Source organism: Cupressus sempervirens, chromosome 9 (genome assembly GCF_028749045.1).
Source record: "Cupressus sempervirens isolate cs-2001-9-10 chromosome 9, ASM2874904v1, whole genome shotgun sequence".
NCBI lineage: Eukaryota > Viridiplantae > Streptophyta > Pinopsida > Cupressales > Cupressaceae > Cupressus > Cupressus sempervirens.
The window spans coordinates 228,279,994-228,306,875 of NC_143126.1; positions in this window are offsets into that span (position 1 = coordinate 228,279,994).

Here is a 26,882-nt window from a genome sequence, read left to right on the forward strand (position 1 = left end):
TGTTTTCTTCTTTTGATGTATGGGTCTATAGTAGTCATGAGGTTGATTTATAATTTTTTGAATTTAGTTTTGGTATGGTTTCATCTTTTTTGATATTATTTATAATATTATAAATCATAAATAAAATATATGTTGATGTTGATGTTGAAGCCAATGTCACCTTTTATAAATAAATGGGATGTCAAAATGTGACAGTTGAACATCAATGACAAAAATATAGTATTTGTGTTTAGAATTTGAAGATGATGTAGACTAATGAAATGTGTAGAAGTGGATGAATTATATACCTACAATTTGTTAATTTTTTTGAGTAATTATTTATTCACTTTATTTTATTTTCAAGTCCCTTTTTTAACTATTAAAAATATAGAGCATAGTTCCCATTGAATAAGTATATGCAAATCTCCTTTTGTTGTTTTGATTTGAAAATATCTTATAGATGGCATGTATAGCTAGGGAACAAAAAGGGAAATAATTATTTTTAATGTATATTTTATTTTTTATTAGTCAAGCTCGACCTTATCAGAATCCAATAGATTATTCATCTTGTCAAAACTTTCCTATCAAATCTATAGATTCTTGAAAACAAATTACATATCCATGAAGAGGACTCTCTCCTCTAGAGATAAATAAATATATATATATATATATATATATTTGATATGATTTACTAATTTTTTACTTTTTTAACGGAGCATCTTCTGAAATGTTAAAATATCAACTTTTAATATTTTGAAATTATAACATATTAGAACTAATCAAAAAACTAAAAAACTTATATAATGATGATATTGAATTTGAGATCTATAAAAGGGTATTTTTACTTTTTGAAAAAAAAAATTTTGATAGAGAAATGAGATTTGACCAAAACAAGTTTTGGTATCCTTAACAATCATACAGATCTATGCTTTTATTTATGATTTCAATGAGAGTACCTTTGCATGACATTTTGTTTTTCAAAAATCTCTCTTAGAAACTTTACTATATCATCTAATTGAAATGCAAATTAGTATTATACTTTTGTTCATGCTCACTACAATTAGATTATGTTTTGAGGTATATAGATAGCAGCCAAGAGAGATAGGTGGCTCACCCTAGAGTACAAAAAGGTTAATAGATCAATCGGAGGTTACTCCCTATCATCTAACCAATACCAATTTCATACTTTAAAAAAATAACATGATCTAGAACAACCCTAACATCATCAATCCTACTATGATCAAGAACATAAATAGAAAAAGTATTCCAATAGTAAAACAGCATACTACTACAAATAGTCCAACAACTAAACTTATACAAATAACAAATAACTTGTAGGACATCAAGTTAAGATTATACAATATCATTATAGCAAAAAGAATGCTAGCCAACAAGGCTAACTTCCCTCCTTTTATCAAGTTCCTCAAAATCCTTTTCCTTAGGCCCATCCTTGTCCACAGTCACCCACTCCTCAATAATAGGTTTTTCCATGAGGGTCTTCATCTAGTCCTCTGCCAGGAAGTCATATATGGAGTACAAAGTCTCAGTCTCCTTGCCTAGGTCCTTCACATCCTTATTCACCTATAGAAAGTAGAGGATGGTTAGCACTAAATGCATCACTTTAGTGGAGAAAATGGCCAAGGTTTCAAATCTTTGACAAGTGCCAATATGATTATCTAGCCTTGCAATGACTCTATTTATGGCTTTGCTTTCCTTTTTTCCCATGCTTTATATTTAGTTTATGTTAAACATAAAAAAATTTCATTAAAATTATACCTATTTACCTTGTTTACATATTTATATTAAAAACTTATTTATACACACATGGTTTCTATCGAAACTACACACAATTTACTTTGATAGAAACTAAATAGTTTATATTGGAATATTTATAAAACTTTCTATTGAGAATATGAATACAAAAACTAGTTGTTACATGATTTTGGAGGAATTTCTTCCCCTAAAATAGTGTAACCCACTATTGTGGGTTCAACCATTGTTATTTCTTTATGATTGGGTGAATTTGTACTTGAGATTTAAACTAAGTAATACAAAATTCATAATGTGACTCAACGTGAAGGAACCTTTGAGGAATGGAAACTGTATGTCTAATTATTTATGTGTACTTGATGTGTATGTATATATTGCTTCCACATTATTATTAACTTGTATTGTTTAGACTTCAAAAAAAAATAGTTCAATAAACATTCTAAGATGTTAGTATTATTTCTCTTGGGTTCTCAAGTGGGGCATTACATTCCACCATGACCTCTTTAGTTATTCTTATTTTCAAACTTCTTGATGAGATTTTCCTCAACACTTTGGAAAAATCGATATGCCTCTTCAATATTGTTCATCTAGAAAAGACTCAATTCCTCTTGAATACTTGGCCTCAACCCATTGAGGTAACAAGGAACTTTCTCCTTGTTAGCTTCTACATGACAACATTTTGAAGAGAACTCAGTAGAACTCCTTAGTATACTCCTAAAAAAAATCCCTCTTGCTTCAACATTTACATTTTCTTTACGAGATTAAGGTCATATTTTAAAAGAATGAATTGTCACTTCAATTTAGCTATCAGTTGGTCTCATCTTTTTATTTTTTCCTGCCTTCTTTTATTTTGCTCCAAAAAATTTTATTGCTACTAGATATTTGCATGACCCTTTAGTTTGGCTTTTGCAAACTTACCCCTATCAAGATCCTCATATCTTCATATGCAAAGTATTCCTCCAATTCATTAATCCAATCAATAAACTCCTTTGGGTTAAGACTTCCTACAAATGTGGGAACCTCAAACTTAGGTCTTTTCTAATCTTAGAGATGACCCCAAAAAGCCTCTCTTATTTTGGGTTTAGAATTGCCTCTTATTAAACATTTTTGTCTTCTTCTTCTTCTTCTTCTTCTCTTCCTCCTCCTCCTCCTCCTCCTCCTTCATCCTCACTTTCTTATCTTAAGAAAAGATTTATTTATCTATACATTTTTACTTTCAATGCTTGCATTTTTATTTAGAGGGCTCTAACACCCTCAGGTGTAACACCTACAACTCTTCCACTACACTCTCTTCATGGAGGCATTTTTGCACTTTCATTGAAACCCAATTCCAAATTGCCTTACAATAGGAAATATGTTTACATGTGCAGCCCAATTCATGGTCCTTGTCCAAATTACCTCATAGTTAGTGATATGTTTACAAACTCAAGAACTCCATCTCTCCTACCACTCGATGAAGGGTGATCCCCTTAACACCATAAACACATAACATAAATCAAGATATACAACAATTTGTGAGAATAAATATGGGCTTCTTATTATCACTAAAAATGTGGAATTATTTTTTTAAAAATAATATGCAAACTCACATGGGTTCCTTCAATACAATAAATTGTAACATAGAGCTTGAACTATCATGAAGAGATTTCCTAAAAAATCTATGGGCCTTTATTATATACATTATTTTATTCTATCTTGGAAGTTTATAGACATCAAACCCTAGCCATTGAGGATGGAAAACCCTAAAAATACATATAGAGTCAGTTCAATAAACTTATTACTTTTATTTTGGAGATTTCAATTCGCCAAACTTTACAAGACCATAACTTACAAATCATTGTTTTGATTAGCTATTATAATCCCATTATGAAATTTTCATCTACTTATCTATGGGCAAAGACTTCTAAAATGTTTTATTGACCTCATTTTAGAGCCCATTTGGGGCATATAAGGTCTTCAAAACTGAGCTTCAAGTTTGTTTTAACAAAATTATCCAATAACTTTATAAATACTCATGATATGACATTAAGCTACAACTAGAAAACTAATATATCCAAGAGGAACATTCACCTCTCAAATTTGGACATACCAAGATCATATGACTAACTTAGTAAGTAGAAATCCTTGAAAGCCAACTCTACACTAAGATAACTCTTATTTAAGAAATGGAAAGGAAATATTTCTCAACAATGAAAAATTGCTCTTACACCTAGGATGCTCCTACATCAATTTGAAATATAGAATTCTGATTAAGAGTTTATTTTGGATCCATATCAAATAAGGGAACAAAAATGTCCCAAACTCACCATTAAATCATTATGTTTTAGAATCTTGCCTTGAAACTCAATAGCTTAAAATTTTTGACATTATTATTTGAATTCATTAATTTTTTCCATTCAAAGTTTAATGTGATAATATATGGTATTCAATAATAGATATTTTATATATTTCTCTATCTAACTTCTTGATATTGTTTATGTTTTATCTCATATTTAACTTCTTGATGGAATTTAAATTGTTTAGATTTAACGTATGCTCTTTCTAAGATATTAATAATGTTTATAGGGATAAAAGGGGTCATGGGACACTTTATGATGCATTTTAATCCATTTGATTACATTGAGTTTTCTTGGAGGTCATAAGACCCATGACTACATTGATAATGTGATCTAATGGGTTATATATGGTCATTGGACATGCTATATTCCTTTTTTAAGGATTTGAAGAACCCTATGATATATATAATTCAATCAAATGGGCAAAAAGTGGTCATAGGGTACCCTATGACCCCTTTCAACCTACTCAATGATATTATAAGTGCTTAGGGATCCTAGGACCACTAATGACACAAATAATTTGATTGAATGGGTCAAAAGGGGTCTTGTGGTACATTATAACCATTTTTAGCCCATTTTATTGAATTAACATGTCTAACCCATTTGATGATTTTTTTTCCTTGGGAGACCTAGGACCTCTGACCAAATAACCTATTAGAGTTTTAAAACTACTGAGCAATAGAGAGCCTCAATACCAAAAGGGTAATACATATGCAACCTAAGGATTAACTATTTCCTATTTTAATTACACATGCAAATGATTTGGATCCAACACTAACAAAACAAAGAACAGTTTCCTTCTCTTTAGGCTCTGCAAGACCAAAATGGGTATACCTAAGGGATGACACAATTTGGCTATTGTTGTACGGATACTATCTTAGTTTCATTCTAATTCTCATCCCCAATCCATAAAAACATAGTTAGTTATGATATTTTAAACATAATACATCCCATATAACAGATTTGGTCATAAAGTCTTCTATAGATCCGCAAGTATTCTTTGCAATAGTAGCTAACTAAGGCTAGAATGTTTCATGCAAACAAGTATTGACCAAATTTGAAGATCTTCAACAAATAAAAGTAAAACTAATTGTAAATTTTTCATTTGATACCCATTTATGATCTATTTCTCTTCCAACATAATCAATTTGTCCAGTACCTAATGCAATAGGGTTTAGAGTCTACTACAAATCTATAGATCTAGTTTGTTAAATTAGAAAAAATATTATTAGTATTTCTTACTCGAATCCATCATTCAAAACATCCTTCTCATTACTACAATAACCTTATTAAATTCATCAAAGCATTTACTCAATTCATTGAACTAATAGTAGTGATGAAAAGGATTGAATTCAATTGCACAAGTTTTTACTCATACAACATCAAGATAACTAAATAACCAAAATGACACAAATTTTAGAAAGAACTATTATGAAGATAGCTCATAATTTGTATTCATTTTCTTTGAAAATTGTGTATATTTTATAGGAAACTCTGAATGACCATAGGAAGAAGCATAGAGATCATTTTTTATTAATGTATTCCAATAAACTTACAAAGAAAATACATCATAAATCTTGTTCAAATTACTTAGACAAAAAAAAAACTATCATAAAGCTTGTTCAAATTATGTAGACCAAAAAAAAACTAAGTATGACTAAAAAAATTAGAAATTGGACCATCACATGGCCCTGAAAACTCATTTATATAGATGTGAGTTGTAACAAGCAAAGAGCAAACATGATTGATAGGTGTCCTGCAAAAAGATTCTTACAGACACCTATCACAAGAAGATAGAATGTGAATAACAGAAAGACTAATACATTGAAAACTCTTTCGTGGGTCCCTTTCTATTATTTCTCTTGGAAAGACAAAAAGAACTATGATCAGATTCTTTTATCATTATGGTTCCTCGAGGTAAGTGGCCATCAAATGTGAAAGTGATGTGTCATCTCCTGCAACCTAAGGGTTCTCTTTTTCTTTATCATCAACAATAGGGGTGATTTCTATTTTTGTACCTTGTTCTTCCTCATCATCCTCCACCTCATCATCTCCTACCATCTTCTCTATAGACATAAATTTTTCTTTCCAATCATTATAGGTATTGTCATCCAGTCAATCAAAACTCAGGACCTCTCTTTGTATAGTTATTAATTAATTTACAATTGTCTCCATATCCACAAGATGTTCTCTGATGGTTTTGTAGAACAACTACACCTTTACCAGCTCTTCATTTGTCATTGCCCATAATAGATGGCCTGGTTCATTTATAACTTTATTCATTCTTTCACAAAATATTTCATCTAGCTCCTTCTTCCATTCTTCCTTTCCCTTCACTTTCTCAATTGTCTTTGAAGCACAAGGGAATAAATCAAATTCCTTTGTAAAATACTTGGAAAAACAAATAGTTAATCTTCTTTGGAAGGAATCTTATTTATCATCAAAACCTTGTAATTTATTTAATAGATTAAAAATCTTTTATATTTGATGATAGGTTAGTTGGATAACAGATATACACATAGTAGTGATATCTTCATTTCTTTTTGACCATTTTTGTACAATGGGTCTGAATATAGCTTTATTTCCTTTTAACTCATCCCTAATAGCTACAATCCTTGCTAGTAAATCAAAAAATGATTGCCATTCAATTCTATCTATTAAATACATGATACCCTACCTCAAGTTTTCTTCATATTGATTATTAAGTTCTACATGAAATGCATATATCTTATTTTTCTCCTCTTCAAAATCCTCTACAGTATAAAACTGAGGCCTTTCTAGGGTATCTATAGCTCAATAATTGGTGTTGATTTAAAACGCTCAATAGGTAGCCATGGGGTTTATGCAATCCTAGGTTTACTGGATTCTCCTAATTTTCTTTTCTCTATAATCTCCTCCATTTTAGTCACTTTATTTTCTAATGACTGTATTTGCATACCCCTCTCCTCATATGCTTTTAGAACTTCTTCAAACCTAACATTGAGTTGGGAAAATCAATCTTGTACTTGAACAAATGCCACACTACCAAATTTTAGCATTTCTGATGCCATTCCCATTATTTGTTTACTACACACTTCACCAACCTTGAACACTGTCAATGTGCTAGTATGCTTTGTAGTAGAAATCTCATGCATTCTGGTATTGTTCCTTTCTTCCATAGACCAAATAACCAGGGCTTGGTGGTCATCACTAAACTTGACTCCTCTATGAGCCTATAATATCTCTTCCTCAGTCATTAATTGAACATCCTTTTGTTTTTATATTGAGTGAAAAACCATGGCATTCACTATATCCCATTGTGGCAAAAGGATGACTCCTAATTGTTTAACTATCTACCTCTCAACTTTAATTGTAAATTGAGAAAAGTCGTTCAAAAATATAGACTTTACCTCTTCCTTCAGAGTCCAATTTGTCTAGCTATTTTTCCTTTATCTTCTCACAACTTTTCTCAAAATTTCCTATGTTTAATCTCCACAAAAATTAAGCAAAAGCCCTAGATTTTACAAAATTCTCATCATTAATAAATTTCTCTAAAGCCTAGGAAACTATGGGATCAATCTCTTTACCTTGATAATGAGCCACAATGAGATCCAATAAATGTATAGCTGGTTCTTAAGGCTCTCTAATCTCCACATCTGTGGAAGTAACAATAACATCTCCCTCTCCAACAATTTGTCTAAGCTTCTCCCTTAAAGATGTTTCATATTGAATTCTAATTGGGGATTGGCTTGGGAATATTGATCCACTTGGGAGGAAGACCCTTGCTCTAATCATTGTCTCTTCAAAGCACTAGGTAAAAATGGGCTTCCTGGATCTAGTCTCTATTGAAGAGGAACCTATTGCACATTTTCGATCATCACATATCTTGCCCTTTTCTGCAAGGTATATTGGCCAGGGGCCACTACATTTCTCTTGTTGATCCTCCTTTGCACCTCTATAGCCTTGTCTGGATATGTCTCAACATACATGGCCTTCTTCTCATTCATAGTTTCGATAATCACAATACAATTATTCACTAATGCTTGCATCTTGGCTCCCCAATATTTTCTTATCTTTCAATGGGTGATAATGGAGGTGAAAAGCATTAAAAATTTCTAGGGTCTTGCTAAATACTATCCATTTCCTCTTTCTTATTTCTAATCACATCCTCTGGATAGTAAACTTGTTGCACCATGCGAGAAGCTTTCACCCTCTCTCTTGTAAGAGGTCATAGAATCCTTCAAGATCAATAAATTTGGCATGAGATTCTACCATGTTATATCTATCTAGAAATAAATTGAGCTGCTTCCACCCTTTTCTCACAAAGATAAAATCATGTACCATAGTAACAACTGGAAAAAAGGTACCCTTCTTAGGCAACCCCGTCTCGTTTATAGTGCCCATTTTCCATAACAACTCAGCTATTCTTATCTTCAAGGACACATGAAATGGTAGTACATGTGGCTTCCTCAAAAAAACATATACTCTTATTATAGTTGAAACATTATAAGGGATTATATCCCCCCAATTATGACTAACCAATAGTCCTTGTGCATTGTCCTAAAGTTTGACCAATTCTAACAATACTTGTGGAATTTTGGGTGTGTCCCCTTTCAAAAATAATTGAAGCTTTGATGCAAAGTATCTATCAAATCTTAGATAATTGGCATATGTAGCCTCTAAAATCGTATCCACACTCCACAGCTACACTGGATTCTTTTCTCTATCCCTGGTTATTTCTAACTCCATACCCATGTAGAAAAAGGTAAATCCTTTATACAAGCATACATACATAAGCAATAAATACCAACATAATGGTTTATCCACTTTTTGTCATGCTATCCCCACCAAACCATTATGAATTTCTTTCGCAAGAAAAGTAGCAAAATTCAAAATAGTGCTCATCCTGAATTGAAGGTTTTGAGCCATAACAAGGATGATTGAGCCTAGGATTTGGTCACCTTCATCCATCCCAAAAAATTTGCAAAGAGAAAAATATAATGCCTAAGCCTTAAGGTTAAAATGTCTTTTTAGTAATGGCTCTAGGGTTCTAATAGTAATCATAGACAAAGTACTAATTTTAGTAGCATGTTCTTGCAATGGTCTTGTCCTTAAGTAAATCCTTTGTGCATGAAACCTAGCTTGGAGGTCATCTAGATCAATGATTTCATGCATAGTGTGGTTAGGGTAATTAGTTTAGGGTAGACCCAAAAAAATTCACTCTCGCATGATTCTTTACCCACCGTATAATTGGATCATATTTTTTGGCTAAATCCATCAACAAATCACTATCAAAGAAAACAGTTAGGACTATTAATTTCCTAATATCAAACTCCTAGACATTGCTCATAGGGGTATCTAGTTTTTGTTCTTAAAACTACTTCTTGAACAACTCCAGAGCCCCCATGGAAACCTAGGCATCTCTTACCCAATTTTCTTTATCATAGAAACCTTTTGCTATAGTTACCTTAGGGTGTTTTGGAATGTGCTTCCTCCCCATAGTTATTTCATGTATTGATAAAGGGAATTGTTCAAGAATATCATCATGTACAGAATGTTTTAGATAATCTATTTTTTTGGTGAATTCTTTTCACAGAAGCATTTTAAATAAACCCTAGAAATTGTATAAAAATGGATACTTGATTTTCAAAGATTCACAGAGTACTTACTTGCTAAGATTTTCACTTCTACACTATGTGATTTTCTCTACAACTTACTAGATCACTAGATAAAATTTCTATGCCCTGAATCTAAATGTATTGTATGCTCTAATGTTCTTTCTATGCTTTGGTGATTCAGTGATGGTGAGATCATGAGTTCTTTTCATGTATTGAAATTGCATGAATGAACTCTGCACCATATTTACTCTTAGTAACTATTACCTCCTAATTGCACCCAGATTTATATCCTATCCATAGATTTTCATCAAATCAGATGGCTTTAGTTTTAAAAAGAAATGAGCTTTATGGCTTTAAAAACAAGGCCACATGTTGCAATATTTCTTATCCACATTCCTTAAATTTCTTGCACCTTAGAATTGTAGGGAAATGCCACTTGTTGATAAAGATAAGATCAATGATTAGACTGATTTACAATTGAACAAAGTCCAGTCAGCTATGCTAACCAATAGGAAGCCTTAATATGAGTTTGTGCCTCTGACAACTTCCACGCCAACATGTCCTACATCTTCTTCTAAGTGAGCAGGTGCTTGACATCATTTCTTCAATATGTCAAGCTGGTGCATTCCTATATTCCTTATTAGATGAGCATCTTCAAAATGCTAGGCTATGGCCATTGTTGATTGAGACAAGATCCACGGAGTGAAGAAATCTCCACATTATGATCACATCATCCACTTGGACCAATGGAATGACTCTTCTCAACCCTTATGCTCTAACACGTCTGACTATTACATTAATTGCTAAGATTTTCATGCCCATAGCATAAGTACTCCCAGCTAAGCACATGTGATAGACACACATGGCTTGACTCAGTGTTCTTCCCTCATTGTGTCCCCATTGTGACATGTGGCACAAAGGCACGTACCTGCATTCCTTATTGAATGAGCATCTTCAAAATACGGGCTTGCACTAACCCTCGATCTTTAAAAGATCTATGGTTGATAAAGCTTTGCTCCTATCTAGCAGACCAGCTTCTTCAATGGCGCATCTAGTAGTACATATCAGTGATAATCTTATAGCATGGGACACCACACCACATACTAGAGATTCTCAACCCCACCTTGCTATGTGTCAAAAAATTGTTTGCCCACTTTATTTATCTTTCATGCAACTTGAAAATGTGGGCTTGCACTGGCCTTTGATCTTTGACAGATCAATGGCCATAGAATCATGTGTCTTAAATACCACATCGATCGAATTGAACAAATAAAATACTCCCCTCTAGTCCAACTCATCTAACATTTTCCATGAAAGACATCTCAATCATCATCCTTGGAAATGGCAGGATCATGCTATTAGACTATGCTATGTGTCCTATTTATGCATCCTTGCATTATTTAATTCTCAAGTATCTCCATCTTGTAGTAAAGCACTAGCCCTTAATTTAAATGAAATCAATGGTCAATGAATCTTGGTGATAAAATAATACCTCTATTAGTAACTCAACCAATGACATTGTAGGAATTCCAGAACATGCACAAAAAGTATTGACGAGTCTGTAAAAGGTTTTGACAACTTATGAATCATTACAAACTTTATGGCTATCTAAGAGTTAAAAAGGGCAAGGGCTACATGCCATCAAAGCACATGCCCTTATTTAAAAAACTTGCATCTCGAAATTGTGGGAATATGATGCCCATTGATCTGAACATGATCAATGATCATATAAACTTTGTATCATCAGATGTATTCTTTAATAAAATTATGGAGCAATTTGTAGGCAAAGCATGACCACCTAAGGTTTAAACAAGATTTTAATGAAGTCATGCTTGTGCAAGCCCCTCCTTTGTGTAAAAGTAATATGCTTAAGATCATTTTTTGAAATATTATTTTCAAGGGTTTTCAAGACTAAAGTAAAATGTAATAAGGCATTAGGGTTTCTCAACTAATTGCTTTGATGACAAATCTTGAGAAACTAATAAAATTCCAACAACACAGAGACTTGGACATTAACTAAGGTAATTTAAGAAATTTGAGAAATACAATGAGAAAACCCTAAATTACATAAATAATGACCACAAATGATTTTTCAAAAAAATTTCAAAATTTTCTTTGTACTGTGAAAATCAAACCAACAATGGCTCTATCTGGGGATGATAGACTATTTGAGTCTATGCAAGAGTTCAAAATATTTGGGAGAGCAGACCACATACCTGGCTTTGAATGAGAACTCCTTTAGAGAGCATAGAATAACACAGAGAAACAAGAAACCAAACTATGAAGAGATTTTTACATGGATACACAAAATATAAGCAATGTACAAGAACAGAAGGAAACTTAAAGATAACATTCATGGAAAAATAGATACCTTAAGAAAAGTATCTCTTCAAGAACTATCCATAAAATAGTAGCTCTAGAATATTGTTTGATAAATCCTTGATGATATAAGAATCTTCTCCCCATCAATTTTCAATTAAATAAGGACCTAGCCAGATAGGATCAAACTTACAATGTTTTCCTTTATCTTCAATTCTAACATTCCACATTAGGACTAAATCTCCATTTTGAATTTTTTTTCTTATTGTCCTTTTCTCAGACAATGTCTTGATTTTTAATTGCAACTTTTGGTTTCTAATTGATTCCTCCTTTCTTGTTTCTACTAACCCTACAAGTTCATCAAGCCTTTCTTGCATATCATTTGTAATATCTTCATCATATAATTGGATATGATTGTAGAGTCCCATTAAGTTATTCTGAGGCATCCTTGCCTGAATTTCATATACCAGATCAAAAGGAGCTACTCCAATGGCTTTCTTGATAGTCACTCTGTCACCTCATATTGCAAGTTGCAACTTAGCATCCCATGCCTTCTTGTTATCATCCAAGGTCCTTTTAATAATTTTTATCAAGCTTTTATTTGTGGATGATATGGTGAAGATGTTGACTTGGTTATTCGATACTTTCCACAAAACTTTATAAATTCCTTAGATCTGAAGCACATAGCATTATCTATCACAATTTCTGAGGGCATCCAAATCTAGAAATAACATTACTTAGCAAGAAATTATTAACAACTTTACTTGTTGCATTTCTTGTAGGGATAGCTTCTACCTATTTTGTAAAATAGTCAGTAGCAACTAAAATCCAAGAATAGGTAGTACTAGATTTAGGAGAAATCTCACCTGTGAAATCCATACCCCACTACTGAAATGGTGCTTGCACCCCAACTAGCTTTAAAGGAGTATAACCTAAGAATTTAAGTTTTCCAAGACAAGAGTCACATTTGTTAATAAATGATTTGACCATCCTTGAATAGAAATGGCCACTAAATCCAGCTCTCATTACCTTGTGTGCAGTGGTTTTAGCCATATAATGTCCCCCACACACTCCAGTATGCATCTCACTCAAAATTTCTTGGGCATTTTCTTGATCAACACATTTCAGTAATATCCCTTCAAAATTTCTCCACCATAGACTACCTTGGATAATTATGTACCTAATAGCTTGTAATTTAGTGCTCCTTTCCTCATTTTAAATTAAGTGAGATGGAACCTTTAAGTGTTGTAGATAGTAAATAACATTGGTACACCACTCACAATTATTCATACCACACAAATCAGTTCTAAGGTCATATGTTACAATATTAATCTGGTTCAATACAAGCAAAACAATTTACTAATTTAGAGCAACCATTTACTAGAGATTCCAACTCACAAACAATTTTCCTAAAATTAATATCAAATTCTATAGAAAAGTGTTTCCCAAACACAATAGTATTTCTTTTGTAAATTCAGAATTGGTACCTGTACAATGCCAAGATCTTCAGAACTTTCATCCAAAGATGTCCCAAAAAAATCAAATGATAGGCATTTCAACACAAGAGAAGGTGCTTGTTCCTTAAGCTTCTTATCAACTATAAAATAAGTAAAGTGTTGATTACAAAAGAGAATTTTTAATGGAGCAAAAGACAAATAGTATCTTTATCAATATACAAGGTTTGCTTTACAAAAATAATGTAAGACATGTAGGATAACATATTAAGGTTCTAAAAATGACAATATAAGGAAGGAACATATTATCATTTTTTAATTGTTGTCATGAAGTTATAGAAATTTGAAAAATTGGAAAAGGGCCAAGTCCCTAAAGGAGCAAGCAATTCTTTGATGATGTGTCAAGGGAAATCCTAGATTTTTCTGACATAACAAACATAAACAACCATAGTTGGATAAAAATAGGCAGATATAAGAACTGAAACTGGCATTCATATTACTCGAGCATAAAATTATCATGGAATGAAACAAACATAATGAAAAAGAAACAAGCCCAGATTTTTTATATCTAAATCAAAGTAAATTACACAATAATGCCTAAAAAACGCCCTTGTTAAGAAGGAAGATTTAATATGATAATAGTTAAATTATAATACATGAAAATACAAAATAATGTAAATATATATACTATACACAAATAATTTTATAAAGTCATGACTTGCACCCCTTAAAGCAACTAATCAATCATAATATTTAACTGTTCACTACCATGGTTAACTCGTCAATCAAAGTAATTAAATATGTAATAATCTCTTACCCAAACGAACAACAATAGAACAACAGACTAATGGAATTTAGTCAAACACTTGTAACGTAACTAGAACTGCTTGGAACTGAAACAAGATATTCTCACTCTTTCATATATTAATACCAAAATGTTAGGATCTTCAATCAATATCAGTCAGTGACACAACTCTGAACTAGGGTAATTTTATTCATTACTCAATATTAATGCTTCACACTAGCCCAAAATTTATAACAGTTTGATTTCAGTCTGTTAGCATAGTATAATTTTCAACATTACATATACGCAAATACATGGAGGAATGGAGAGTTTACAACAGACCCGGTTGATTACAGCACTTTCAGTGACCCGACTTGCAGCAGAGCCACGTTTTCCACTCTTCCTGATGACGGTACAGACTGCCGACTCACCTCCCAATCTGTTCTTCCTCAACGTGATACCAAAATGAAAATCTGAATGATACCACATGTTTTCTCTTGTCTTATCTATCTATTTTGAGTTTCCTTGTTGGGGATGTGCACCATATGGCAACTAGGCAGATATATTCAGAATATTTTTATGGGCTGACACAAAGTAATAAGATGTCGCCAACTAAAGATGCGAAAGCTAAAATGCTTATATAAATTTGTATCTCGAGGAATAATCATATGTGCAGTATAGATCAGGGATATTTAGAAGTGAAGATATAAAATCATATAAAATGCCTAGGTAAAGTAATAGATATTTCTCACATTTCACTTCCACAAGCATGCCATATTTGCTTGGTGGATAAGATGCAACAGTCCATTGAAATCTTCAATGATAATCCTCTCTAATAAAACCAACACACAAAATATTGTACAATCATTTTAGCGAACAACACATACCTGATTCATCTCTGCAACAATTTGATTCAAAATTTTCAGCCCAATGAAATAGTGACCTGACGTTTGTGAGAAATATCAATTAAAATTTAAACTCACAACTCAATCCTAACCTTAAAAACTTTGCTCGGCACTCACAATTGCCGAGTGCCAGTTTTGCTCGGCACGTGAATGTGCCGAGTGGCAGGTTGCTCGGCACTTAAAGAAAAGTGCTCGGCATAGGAAGGTGCCGAGTGTCAGAAATTACTTGGCACTTGCTTGGCACTTGATGGTGCCGAGTGACAGGCAATAGGTGCCAAGTGAACTCGGCACAAAGAGGAGCTCGGCAGCAAATGTCGAGTATGCTTGGCTCACAAAAGGAAATGCTCGGCAACAATAGATGCCGAGTGAGCTTGGCTCCAATTGAGAAATTATAACTTAAGAGATTTCAATGTGAATGCATTCACCATTAAAACTAGAGAGCCAAAGCTTTAAGCTTTCAAACAAATTTCTCAAATGCCACATACAAAGGAAGATCAATAGATTCAAGTATGTTTGCTTGCTTTCTATTCAATCTTTTACCAAACTATTACAAAATCTGAGAGCATTCGGGTTCAACCAGAAAACTTAAAATGTTAAAACTTCAAACTTTCAATATACTTTAAAACCTGCAACTCTAATGGCTACATACAATGGTGCCTGGAGCAATCACTATTTCAACAGGACAAAACCAAATAACAACAAATTCACAGAATGAACAGAGGAGACACGTGCAACTGCAGGCACAAACTTCCTTCCTCTTTGTTCTCTGCTTAGCTTTGCAACTTCTCTCTGATCTGCTTGATCTGCACTTGATGAATGAATGAATGTAGAAACATTCCTTTTGTCATATTCTTCCTTTCCCTCTCAATGTTCAATTTTCAAACTCTCACCTACCAAAAATGAATGTATGCCATTCATGGATGATAGGACATATCCAAATAACCAGGCTTCACAAAAAATCTCAAACTTTAAAATTAATTCTGCTTCCCATGGCATGGCATTGATAACTTCATTTTCAAAGAGTTGAATTATAAAATTCTCCTTCTGAAGAACCTTCTAGTGAGTAAGACTCAAAGATATCAAACCTCGTACTGGATTGCCTTCATATAATATGTGACATGATGCAACTTCTGGAGTTATGGCCATCAAACCTTGTCTTCAAATACCAACTTGAGAATCATCAATAGAAATGCCTTTCTCTATGAATAAAGGATTTAAGTAAACATTTTCTTCATAAAGAAATTTACCATCCAAGGATTTTGAGCACAATCTTGGAGTAAATGCATCATAAGAGTCTTCTTCACTGGATTTCTAAATGAGATCCCCTGCTAACTCATTACTTTCTTCATCATGGTTATTCTTCTCATAGAAGCTCTTTGGCATAGGATTTCCTATTTGATAAAAAGGCTCAAAAAGAGGATTTCCTTTTATTTTGAATGATTCATAGGATTTCAATTGTATTTCCGTTGGAATAGAAGAACTTGTCTTCATGTCCATATAGCTTTTATCTTCAATATGTTCAATGATATCTATTCCCTCTTGAATCACCCTTTCTTCTCCAAGACATCTTTCATGAAGCATAAAAGTTGGCAGGCATGATAAAGAATTAAGATTACATGGTTCATCTTCTTCTCCTGGAAGCTGATTTTTAACCTTTTCATCAACCGATTGTTTAATCACAAGTTCATCAATATCATCAAATGTAAAGGTCTCCATTTCATCAGGGAAAGCAGATATTTTTAGAAGTTCATGGCTGCTTTTATCTCCATCAATGGTAGTAATTTCAGATTGTTCTATCACATTTAAAGTATCGATATCACCAATAGATTCATCATCTTGAATGGTCATCGAAGGATGATTGGGAAGATTTTCGCCACATAGGAAGTCATCATCAGAAGATTCCAGGCACCAAGTAGGAATAAAAGTTGTATGACATTCACCTTGATCCACATTTTCCTCATCTTCAATCATATGTTGCATAGTTTCTTGAGATTTTGATATTTCTATTACTTTCTCATTAGGATCGAGATGATTGAATACTCTGTCCTTGGTTTGGAAATTTTTACAGTCATTCCTTGATACATTAGCAGACCCTTCTTTCCTTATAGACTCTCTTCCTTGACCATCTCCTTCATTACACCTAGGATCCCTGTCTTCTTTCAAGCATGAAGATCTAGATGAATCCTTTCTAATATTTGGATCAGAAGATGTTCTACTATCAAAAAAATAATTCTTGCATGGGTCTTCTTTCTCAAGTTCTTTCAACGCTTGAAATAAAGAAGGATGTACTTTGTTAGGATGCAGGTGTGCATTTCCATAGAAGCTTTTTAAAAATTCAACCTGATTGGGATCAAAGGGAGTATGACTTTGATGAGCAATAGGTGCAAGCATGGGGACACCTTTTTGACCACCACTATCCATTTTTGATTGACAAGAAACACTTTTATTATCAAGTTCTTCCTTTTGCTCACATGTGGAACTTCCTTCTGAAGATGATTTGGGTCTGCGAGAGAAAAATTGATTATCTTTACCATCATCTTCATCTATCTTTTGCAAAGTTCGGAGCAAAGATGGATGAATCACTCCTGGGTCAAGTTTTCGTCCACCGTAGAAACTTTTCAAGAAGCTTGCCTGCTTAGGATCAATCTGATTTTGCTGAGATGCAAGTGCATGAGAGACATTTTTAGTATTCCTCATTGCTGATTTAGATGAAGCACATTTTTCAGCAAAGCCTTCTTTATCTTTGTACATTGAATCTTTTTTCAAAAAGGATTTTTGATAATGAAAAAGAAAACCATAATTCTTTCCATCCTCTTCTTCAATCTTTTGAAAAACTTGAAGTAAGTGGGGATGAACCATTTTAGGGTCCAACCTCTTGCCACCATAGAAATTCTTGAAGAATTCAACTTGCAAAGGCTCATCAAGAATTTGTTTCTTGGGATATGAAAAGTGTTCATCATCACTATCACAATCACTGTCACTTTCAACTTTTCCCTTGTACCAAACCATGATTCTGAATTAGCACCTTCAAATAGAGTCACCGATAATCAATCTTTAAAATAGAGTCGCCAACATTCATTCTAGGGAAGGTACCTTCATCAACCATGTTACTGGTTATTGTTCACTTTGTTTTGCATATGACCAACATTTTTCCTGTTTCTTCTTGGGATAACTACTATTCTTTCAACAACTATAATGTTATGACCAATAGGAGCTCTCCGTAAGATTTCTCCGAACTCTTCTTCTTCTTCAAGAACTTGATTCACCAAATGGTATTGTTGAGCACTTCATCTACACCGCAACGCTAGACTGTTCAAGTTTGAAATGATATCTTCCTCATTGTCTTGAAAGCCGAGGTTTAGTTGGAGAGTAGGAAAAATGTTCTCATGAGGAAGCACCATTGTGCTTCATTACAGGCAACTTTCAATCTTTCTTGTTCAGTATCCCTAGTAGAGTAACCAAAAATCTATTGGTAAACAGATTTTTCATAGTAGATTTTGCCCAACGGAGTGTGTGGCAAACCGTTCACAACAATTGGAGAGGCCCTTGGTATGCAGACTTCCTCTGCGTTTAGAGGGGTAACTCCCTTGTATGATGTAGTTTTTAAAGGATTTTCAAATAAAGAATTTAAAACTTCAAAGTTCAAGAGTAAGTAATCCAAGATGAATGCACCATGCCCTCACAACCTTCTTCGGTAAACCAGATTGATAACAAGGGTGATCAAGGACTACGCTTAAAAGAAACCAATATTATCAAGCACATTCATTAATATTCATAAACACTGGCACAGTACTAGGAGAATGTTTACTACAACAGATAACAATTTTGATTTTAGAATAAGAAACCCAAAGCATATCTCATTCCATTTTCTTGCACCAAGAAGACAAAAGAGATTTTCAATTTCGGAGATAAAAGGTGTACATACTTTCCAAAATTTTCCTCTCGATCAAAATTTCAGCATAGTTTTCCCTTATTTTTAAAACCAAAAAGTCCCTTTACAAAGCCAACAGGAGTCCTTATATAGACATAGAGGTTAATAACTACCTCTTCATGGTTAATAACCACCTCCCAGGTACATGATTTGGGTGAGGTTAATTAACCTCAACAAAATTAACCTATAAGCTCTGAACCTTGAACCTTAAATATTTGAGGGGATGATTGAATAATCGACCCTTAATGATCCCTAATAGATTAAATGTGAGCTAAAGTTCAAACACAACGACCTTCTCAAGTTCATGTATGCAATCTACAGGATGCTCCAATCTGCCTACCATCTCAATCACAAGTGAAGGAAAGGTGGCAAATGGTTCACCACTTTTGGCTATGTTGCATGTACTTTCACGCTGCATCTTCATATCACCATCGCTCTTCTCTCCTTCATTCAAGTGAGTTATTGTAATGCCGATATGCACTGATTTTTCATAATGCCGATTTGGGTTATCATGGATTGTGGAGGAGGACATTTCTTCATGCATTTTGTGTTCTCACCTCAAGAATTTGAATCCAGTATTCTACTGCGCTGTAAAGAATTGCGCCCCATTGATTGAATAATATCATGGACAGACAACACCTCCTCCTCGTTGTTGGAAACTATTATCTTTTTCTATGGCAATAGCTTTTGTTGTTTGAGTGGTGCTCTTGTTCCACCTATCATCGATATAATACGCAACAATCTCTCTCAAAGAAGGCCCCTCTTCAGCCTTCCCACTCCTTAAAACCTCAAGCCTATCCCATTTTTTTATATCGGAATTGTTATGAGGTCCCTCCATTCGCAACACATGAAAATCTATGCAATAAGTTGAACCTGCCATCCCTCTACTGGGATTACATTTTCCTGATGAAAGGTTAGGAACAAAATACTCCACGCTAGCCGATGGTAAGCCAACAAGGATTTTCACTCTTGGGGATGTTTTCCACTGCGTGTGCATAGAGTATGAAGAACACCAAAAGCACTCCTTTCTCCTAGGGTATATTTTGGAATGAGCATCGCACCAATTATACTAGACAGATCATCCACAAGATGTCGCTTGCACTCACTGCTTTCAGCTTGTTCACCTTCTTTGAGTGTCTGTCCAATACTGTTTGAATGTGTATTGCGAGATCATACATTGCACGAACAAAACAATCCACAAATATAACCGAAAACTTTGGTTATTGGAGATGCCCTTGCTCTTGCTTTCTCACTTATTTTTTGATGCTCATCTCTTTTGTTTGCCTCTTTAATGTCAGACGTATCATCAATCTCAATATTTGCTTCTTCAACTCGAGAGTCTTCTGTATATAAATTCCCCAAAAAATATCGTGGCATTCCATAACATCACATCCCATTTAGGCATTTTGTCAGACACATTCCTTGCCTCTGACTGCAGATTCAATTTTATTCACTATTTCCTCTTCAACTATTGTAGCCTTGAACTCGGCATTCTGCATATCCTTGCAAAGCTTGACAATATTCCTGCAATTAACTAGCAGATAAAACCTGCTCTTTTGGGAGCAATTGTCTATAACATTTCTTACAGCCTTGAGTTCACTTTCCAGAATTTCAAGGGCTTTTCTAATTACCTCACTTTCCCTAACATTTTTTATTTGCAAGCTTGCCTCAATATAGGTTTTATATGCTCCAAATACATGGAAAACTCAGTGAGGCTCTCTTGCTTGATAATCACATCATGTGCCGCATTAATGGTTTTCATAGTTAGCACTACGAGTCTAGCTAACACCTTAGATACTGGCACAAGGGCTACATTGCCAAGTACTCCACCAGAAGCCATATTGCTCCAACTTTACCCATGAGAGATAAGAACTAGGTTGAATTGTAGTTGAATCATCTTTTTTCTTTAAAATGACAACACCCTCTGATATCAAGCCTTCCAAACTAGTTTGATTTTAGAGGGAAAAAGCTATGAGCCTTTGTGCTATCAGGAATTCTTTCTTGACAGATTGTCACAAGGGAAACTTACTCAAATTCGTGGTAGTCTCCTATATCCAACATCTTAAAATATTCTGATTTTAGAGGCCAGGAGCCAAGTCCATCTCCATACCAAGATTAATTCCTAAATAGGTCATCCAGAAGGACTTGTTGACCTCACTGCATGTTTACTGTCAACAGAAGACCAATCCTTGACTACAATCTGAGCAATTATAAGCTTAAGGTCTTTCAAGAAAATAGAGCCATTTTCATAGTGAGAATCTGTTTCGTACACCGTCTGTACCGATTCCATCAAGCTCTCATGTTAATATTCAGCCCAGTTATAAGGAGCAATAGCAGCAATTTTGAACTTCTCATTCATACATTTTCAACATGAAGTTTTTCTAAGACCTGCTGCTAATGCGCAGGAGGCTAACTCATCTCCAACAATTGCACGAACATTTTCTTCCATCTCTTGTTCTTCATTGTTATTGCCAATTGCCCCCATTTGCATGTCTGGCTTCTCATGGAAGAGTTTTTAAACAAATTAATAACTGCCTTATACAGGTTAATAAAAACATGTTTTTGGACGTTATCATTGACCTTTTGAGAGGTTAATGAAAACGTGTTTTTGGATGCTATCATTAACCTTTTAAGAGGTTAATAAAAACATGTTTTTGGTGTCAATCATTAACCTTTTGAGAGGTTAAGAAAAACATGTTTTTGAAGGTTATCATTAACCTTTTATAACTTGAGGCTCGAAAGTCAGATTTTCAAAATTTCAAGTGCTATGTGGAGCTGGGAACGAGCTGGAGACATGAAGATTTAGAAACTCACAAAGATTCGGAGATAAAATGGTCAATTTAAAGCTTAAAACTAGGCAAGTTTTCAAAAATTAATCATGACTTATAAAATTGAAACAATTTTATAACTGGGCAATAGCTGGCTCTAACTGGGGACAAGGATTGTATAAGACGAAGCTCGAATGCAGAATAATTAGAATAGTGCTTTATCCATGGGGCTATAGAGTCACCTAAGGGCTCACTTTTCAAAAGGGAGAAAACTAGCACCAAAAACTAGGCAACTAAAAGAAAACTAGGCACAACAAAAACTCCTAACTAGACTATATACAAGGCAGGTTTCCCTACCTCTAGTGATTCAAGGTATAATCATGCAAATCCATTCACTAGTTGGGTAAAATAAATACCATGGCATGCTAACATGTGGAAACTGCCAAATTCTTGTGGTTTCGAATATAAGTTGGCTCCTGGAATTCCAATTTTGATATTCCTAGCATGCCTCATATCTCTAGATGACATGACATATCCAAATCACCAGGCTTCATAAAAAATCTCAAACTTTAAAATTAATTCTGCTTCCTGTGGCATGGCATTGATAACTTCATTTTCAAAGAGTTGAATTATAAAATTCTCCTTCTGAAGATCCTTCTAGTGATTAAGAATCAAAGATATCAAACGTAGTATAGGATTGCCTTCGTATAATATGTGACGTGAAGCAACTTGTGGAGTTATGGCCATCAAACCTTGTCTTTGAATACCAACTTGAGAATCATCAATAGAAATGCCTTTCTCTATGAATAAAGGATTTAAATAAACATTTTATTCATAAAGAAATTTACCATCCAACGATTTTGAGCACAATCTTGGAGTAAATGCATCATAAGAGTTTTCTTCACTGGATTTCTCAATGAGATCCCCTGCTAACTCATTACTTTCTTCATCATGGTTATTCTTCTCATAGAAGCTCTTTGGCATAGGATTTCCTATTTGATGAAAAGGCTCAAAAAGAGGATTTCCTTGTATTTTGAATGATCCATAGGATTTCAATTGTATTTCCGTTGGAATAGAAGAACTTGTCTTGATGTCCATATAGCTTTCATCTTCAATATGTTCAATGATATCTATTCCCTCTTGAATCACCCTTTCTTCTCCAAGACATCTTTCATGAAGCGTAAAAGTTGGCAGGCATGATAAAGAATTAAGATTACATGGTTCATCTTCTTCTCCTAGAAGCTGATTTTTAACTTTTTCATCAACCGATCGTTTAATCACAAGTTCATCAATATCATCAAATGTAAAGGTCTCCATTTCCTCAGGGAAAGAAGATATTTGTATAAGTTCATGGATGCTTTTATCTCCATCAATGGTAGTAGTTTTAGATTGTTCTATCACATTTGCAGTATCGATATCATCAATAGATTCATCATCCTGAATGGTCATCGAAGGATGATTGGGAAAATTTTCTCCACATAGGAAGTCATCATCAGAAGCATCCAGGCACCAAGTAGGAATAAAAGTTGTATGACATTCACCTTGATCCACATTTTCCTCATCTTCAATCATATGTTGCATAGTTTCTTGAGATTTTGATATTTCTATTTCTTTCTCATTAGGATTGAGATGATTGAATACTCTCTCCTTGGTTTGGAAATTTTTACAGTCATGCCTTGATACATTAGCAAACCCTTCTTTTCTTATAGACTCTCTTCCTCGACCATCTCCTTCATTACACCTAGGATCCCTGTCTTCTTTCAAGCATGACGATCTAGATGAATCCTTTCTAATATTTGGATCGAAAGATGTTCTACTATCAAAAAAATAATTCTTGCATGGGTCTTCTTTCTCAAGTTCTTTCAATGTTTGGAGTAAGGAAGGATGTAATTTGTTAGGATCCAAGCGTGCATTTCCATAGAAGCTTTTAAAAATTCAACCTGATTGGGATCAAAGGGAGTATGACTTTGATGAGCAATAGGTGGAAGCATGGGACACCTTTTTGACCACCACTATCCATTTTTGATTGACAAGAAACACTTTTATTATCAAGTTCTTCCTTTTGCTCACATGTGGAACTTCCTTTTGAAGATGATTTGGGTCTATAAGAGAAAAATTGATTATCTTTACTGTCATCTTCATCTATCTTTTGCAAAGTTCGGAGCAAAGATGGATGAATCACTCCTGGGTCAAGTTTTCGTCCACCATAGAAAGTTTTCAAGAAGCTTGCCTACTTAGGATCAATCTGATTTTGCTAAGATGCAAGGGCATGAGAGACATTTTTAGTATTCCTCATTGCTGATTTATCTGAAGCGCATTTTTCAGCAAAGCCTTGTTTATCTTTGTACGCCGAATCTTTTTCCAAAAAGGATTTTTGATAATGAAAAAGAAAACCATAATTCTTTCCATCCTCTTCTTCAATCTTTTGAAAAACTCAAAGTAAGTGGGGATAGCATCCAACCTCTTGCCACCATAGAAATTCTTGAAGAATTCAACTTGCAAAGGCTCATCAGGAATTTGTTTCTTGGGATATGAAAAGTGTTCATCGTCACTATCACTATCACTATCACTTTCAACTTTTCCATTGTACCAAACCATGATTCTGAATTAGCACCTTCAAATAGAGTCACCGATAATCAATCCTTAAAATAGAGTTGCCAACCTTCATTCCAGGGAAGGTACCTTCATCAACCATGTTACTAGTTATTGTTCACTTGGTTTTGGATATGACCAAGATTTTGCCTGTTTCTTCTTCGGATAACTACTATTCTTTCAATGACTATAATGTTATGACCAAAAGGAGCTCTCCGTAAGATTTCTCTGAACTCTTCTTCTTCTTCAAGAACTTGATTCACCAAATGGTATTGTTGAGCACTTCATCTACACCTCCAGGCTAGAGTGTTCAAGTCTAAAATGATATCTTCCTAGGTGTCTTGAAAGCCAAGGTTCAGTTGGAGAATAGGAAAAATGTTCTCATGTGAAAGCACCATTGTGATTCATTATAGGTGACTGTTAATCTTTCTTTTTCAGTATCCCCAGAAGAGTCGTCAAAAATCTATTGGTAAATAGATTTGTCATAGTAGAATTTTCCCAACAGAGTGTGTGGCAAACCGTTCACAAGAGTTGGAGAGGCCCTTGGTATGCGGCCTTCCTATGCATTTAGAGGGGCAACTCCCTCGTATGATGTAATTTTTAAAGGATTTTCAAATAAAGAATTTAAAACTTCAAAGTTCAAGAGAAAGTCATCCAAGATGAATGCACCACATGCCCTCACAACCTTCTTCAGTAAACAAGATTGATAACAAGGGTGATCAAGGACTCCACTTGAAAGCAACCAGTATTATCAAGCACATTCATTAATATTCATAAACACTCACACATTACAAGGAGAATGTTTACTACAATAGATAACAATTTTGATTTTAGAATAAGAAACCCAAAGCATATCTCATTCCATTTTCTTGCACCAAGAAGACAAAAGAGATTTTCAATTTCGAAGATAAAAGGTGTACATACTTTCCAAAATTTATCTCTGAATCAAAATTTCAGCATAGTTTTCCTTTATTTTTAAAACCAAAAAGTCCCTTTACAAAGCCAACAGGAGTCCTTATATAGACATAGAGGTTAATATCTACCTCTTCATGGTTAATAACCACCTCCCAGATACGTGATTTGGGTGAGGTTAATTAACCTCAACAAAATTAACCTATAAGCTCTGAACCTTGAACCTTAAATATTTGAGGGGATGATTGAATAATCGACCCTTAATGATCCCTAATAGATTAAATGTGAGCTAAAGTTCAAACACAACAACCTTCTCAAGTTCATGTATGCTATCTACAAGATGCTCCAATCTGCCTACCATCTCAATCACAAGTGAAGGAAAGGTGGCAAATGGTTCACCACTTTTGGCTATGTTGCATGTACTTTCATGTTGCATCTTCATATCACCATCGCTCTTCTCTCCTTCATTCAGGTGAGGTATTGTAATGCCGATATGCACTGATTTTTCATAATGCCCATTTGGGTTATCATGGATTGTGGAGGACACTTCTTCATGCATTTTATGCTCTCACCTCAAGAATTTGAATCCATTATTCTACTCCACTATAAAGAATTGTGCCCCATTGATTGAATAATATCATGGAAAGACAACACCTCCTCCTCGTGACTGGAAACTGTTATCTTTTTCTCTGGCAATAGCTTTCATTGTTTGAGTGGTGCTCTTGTTCCACCTATCATCAATATAATACTCAATAATCTCTCTCAAAGATGGCCCCTCTTCAGCCTTCCCACTCCTTAAAACCTCAGGCCTATCCCATTTTTTTATATCAGAATTGTTATGAGGTCCCTTCATTCCCAACACATGAAAATCTATGCAATAAGTTGAACCTGCCATCCCTCTACCGGGATTACATTTTCCTAATGAAAGGTTAGGAAAAAAATACTCCATGCTAGCCGATGGTAAGCCAACAAGGATTTTCACTCTCGGGGATGTTTTCCACTACATTTGCATAGAGTATGAAGAACGCCAAAAGCACTCCTTTCTCCTGGGGTATATTTGTGAATGAGCATCGCACTAATTATAGTGGATAGATCATCCACAAGACATCGCTTGTACTCACTGCTTTCACCTTGTTCACCTTCTTCGAGTGTCCGTCCAATACTGTTTGAATGTGTTTTATGAGCTCATACGTTGCACAGACACAACAATTCACAAATATAACCGAAAACTTTGGTTATTTGAGACGCCCTCACTCCTACTTTCTCACTTATTTTTTGATGCTCATCTCTTTTGTTCACCTCTTTAATGTCGGACATATCATCAATCTCAATCTTTGCTTCTTCAACTCGAGAGTCTTCTGTATATAAATTCCCCAAAAAATATCATGGCATTCCATAACACCACATCCCGTTCAGGCATTTTGTTAGACACATTCCTTGCCTCTGACTGCAAATTCAATTTTATTCACTATTTCCTCTTTAGGTGCTGTAGCCTTGAACTTGGCATTTTGCATATCCTTGCAAAGCTTGACAAC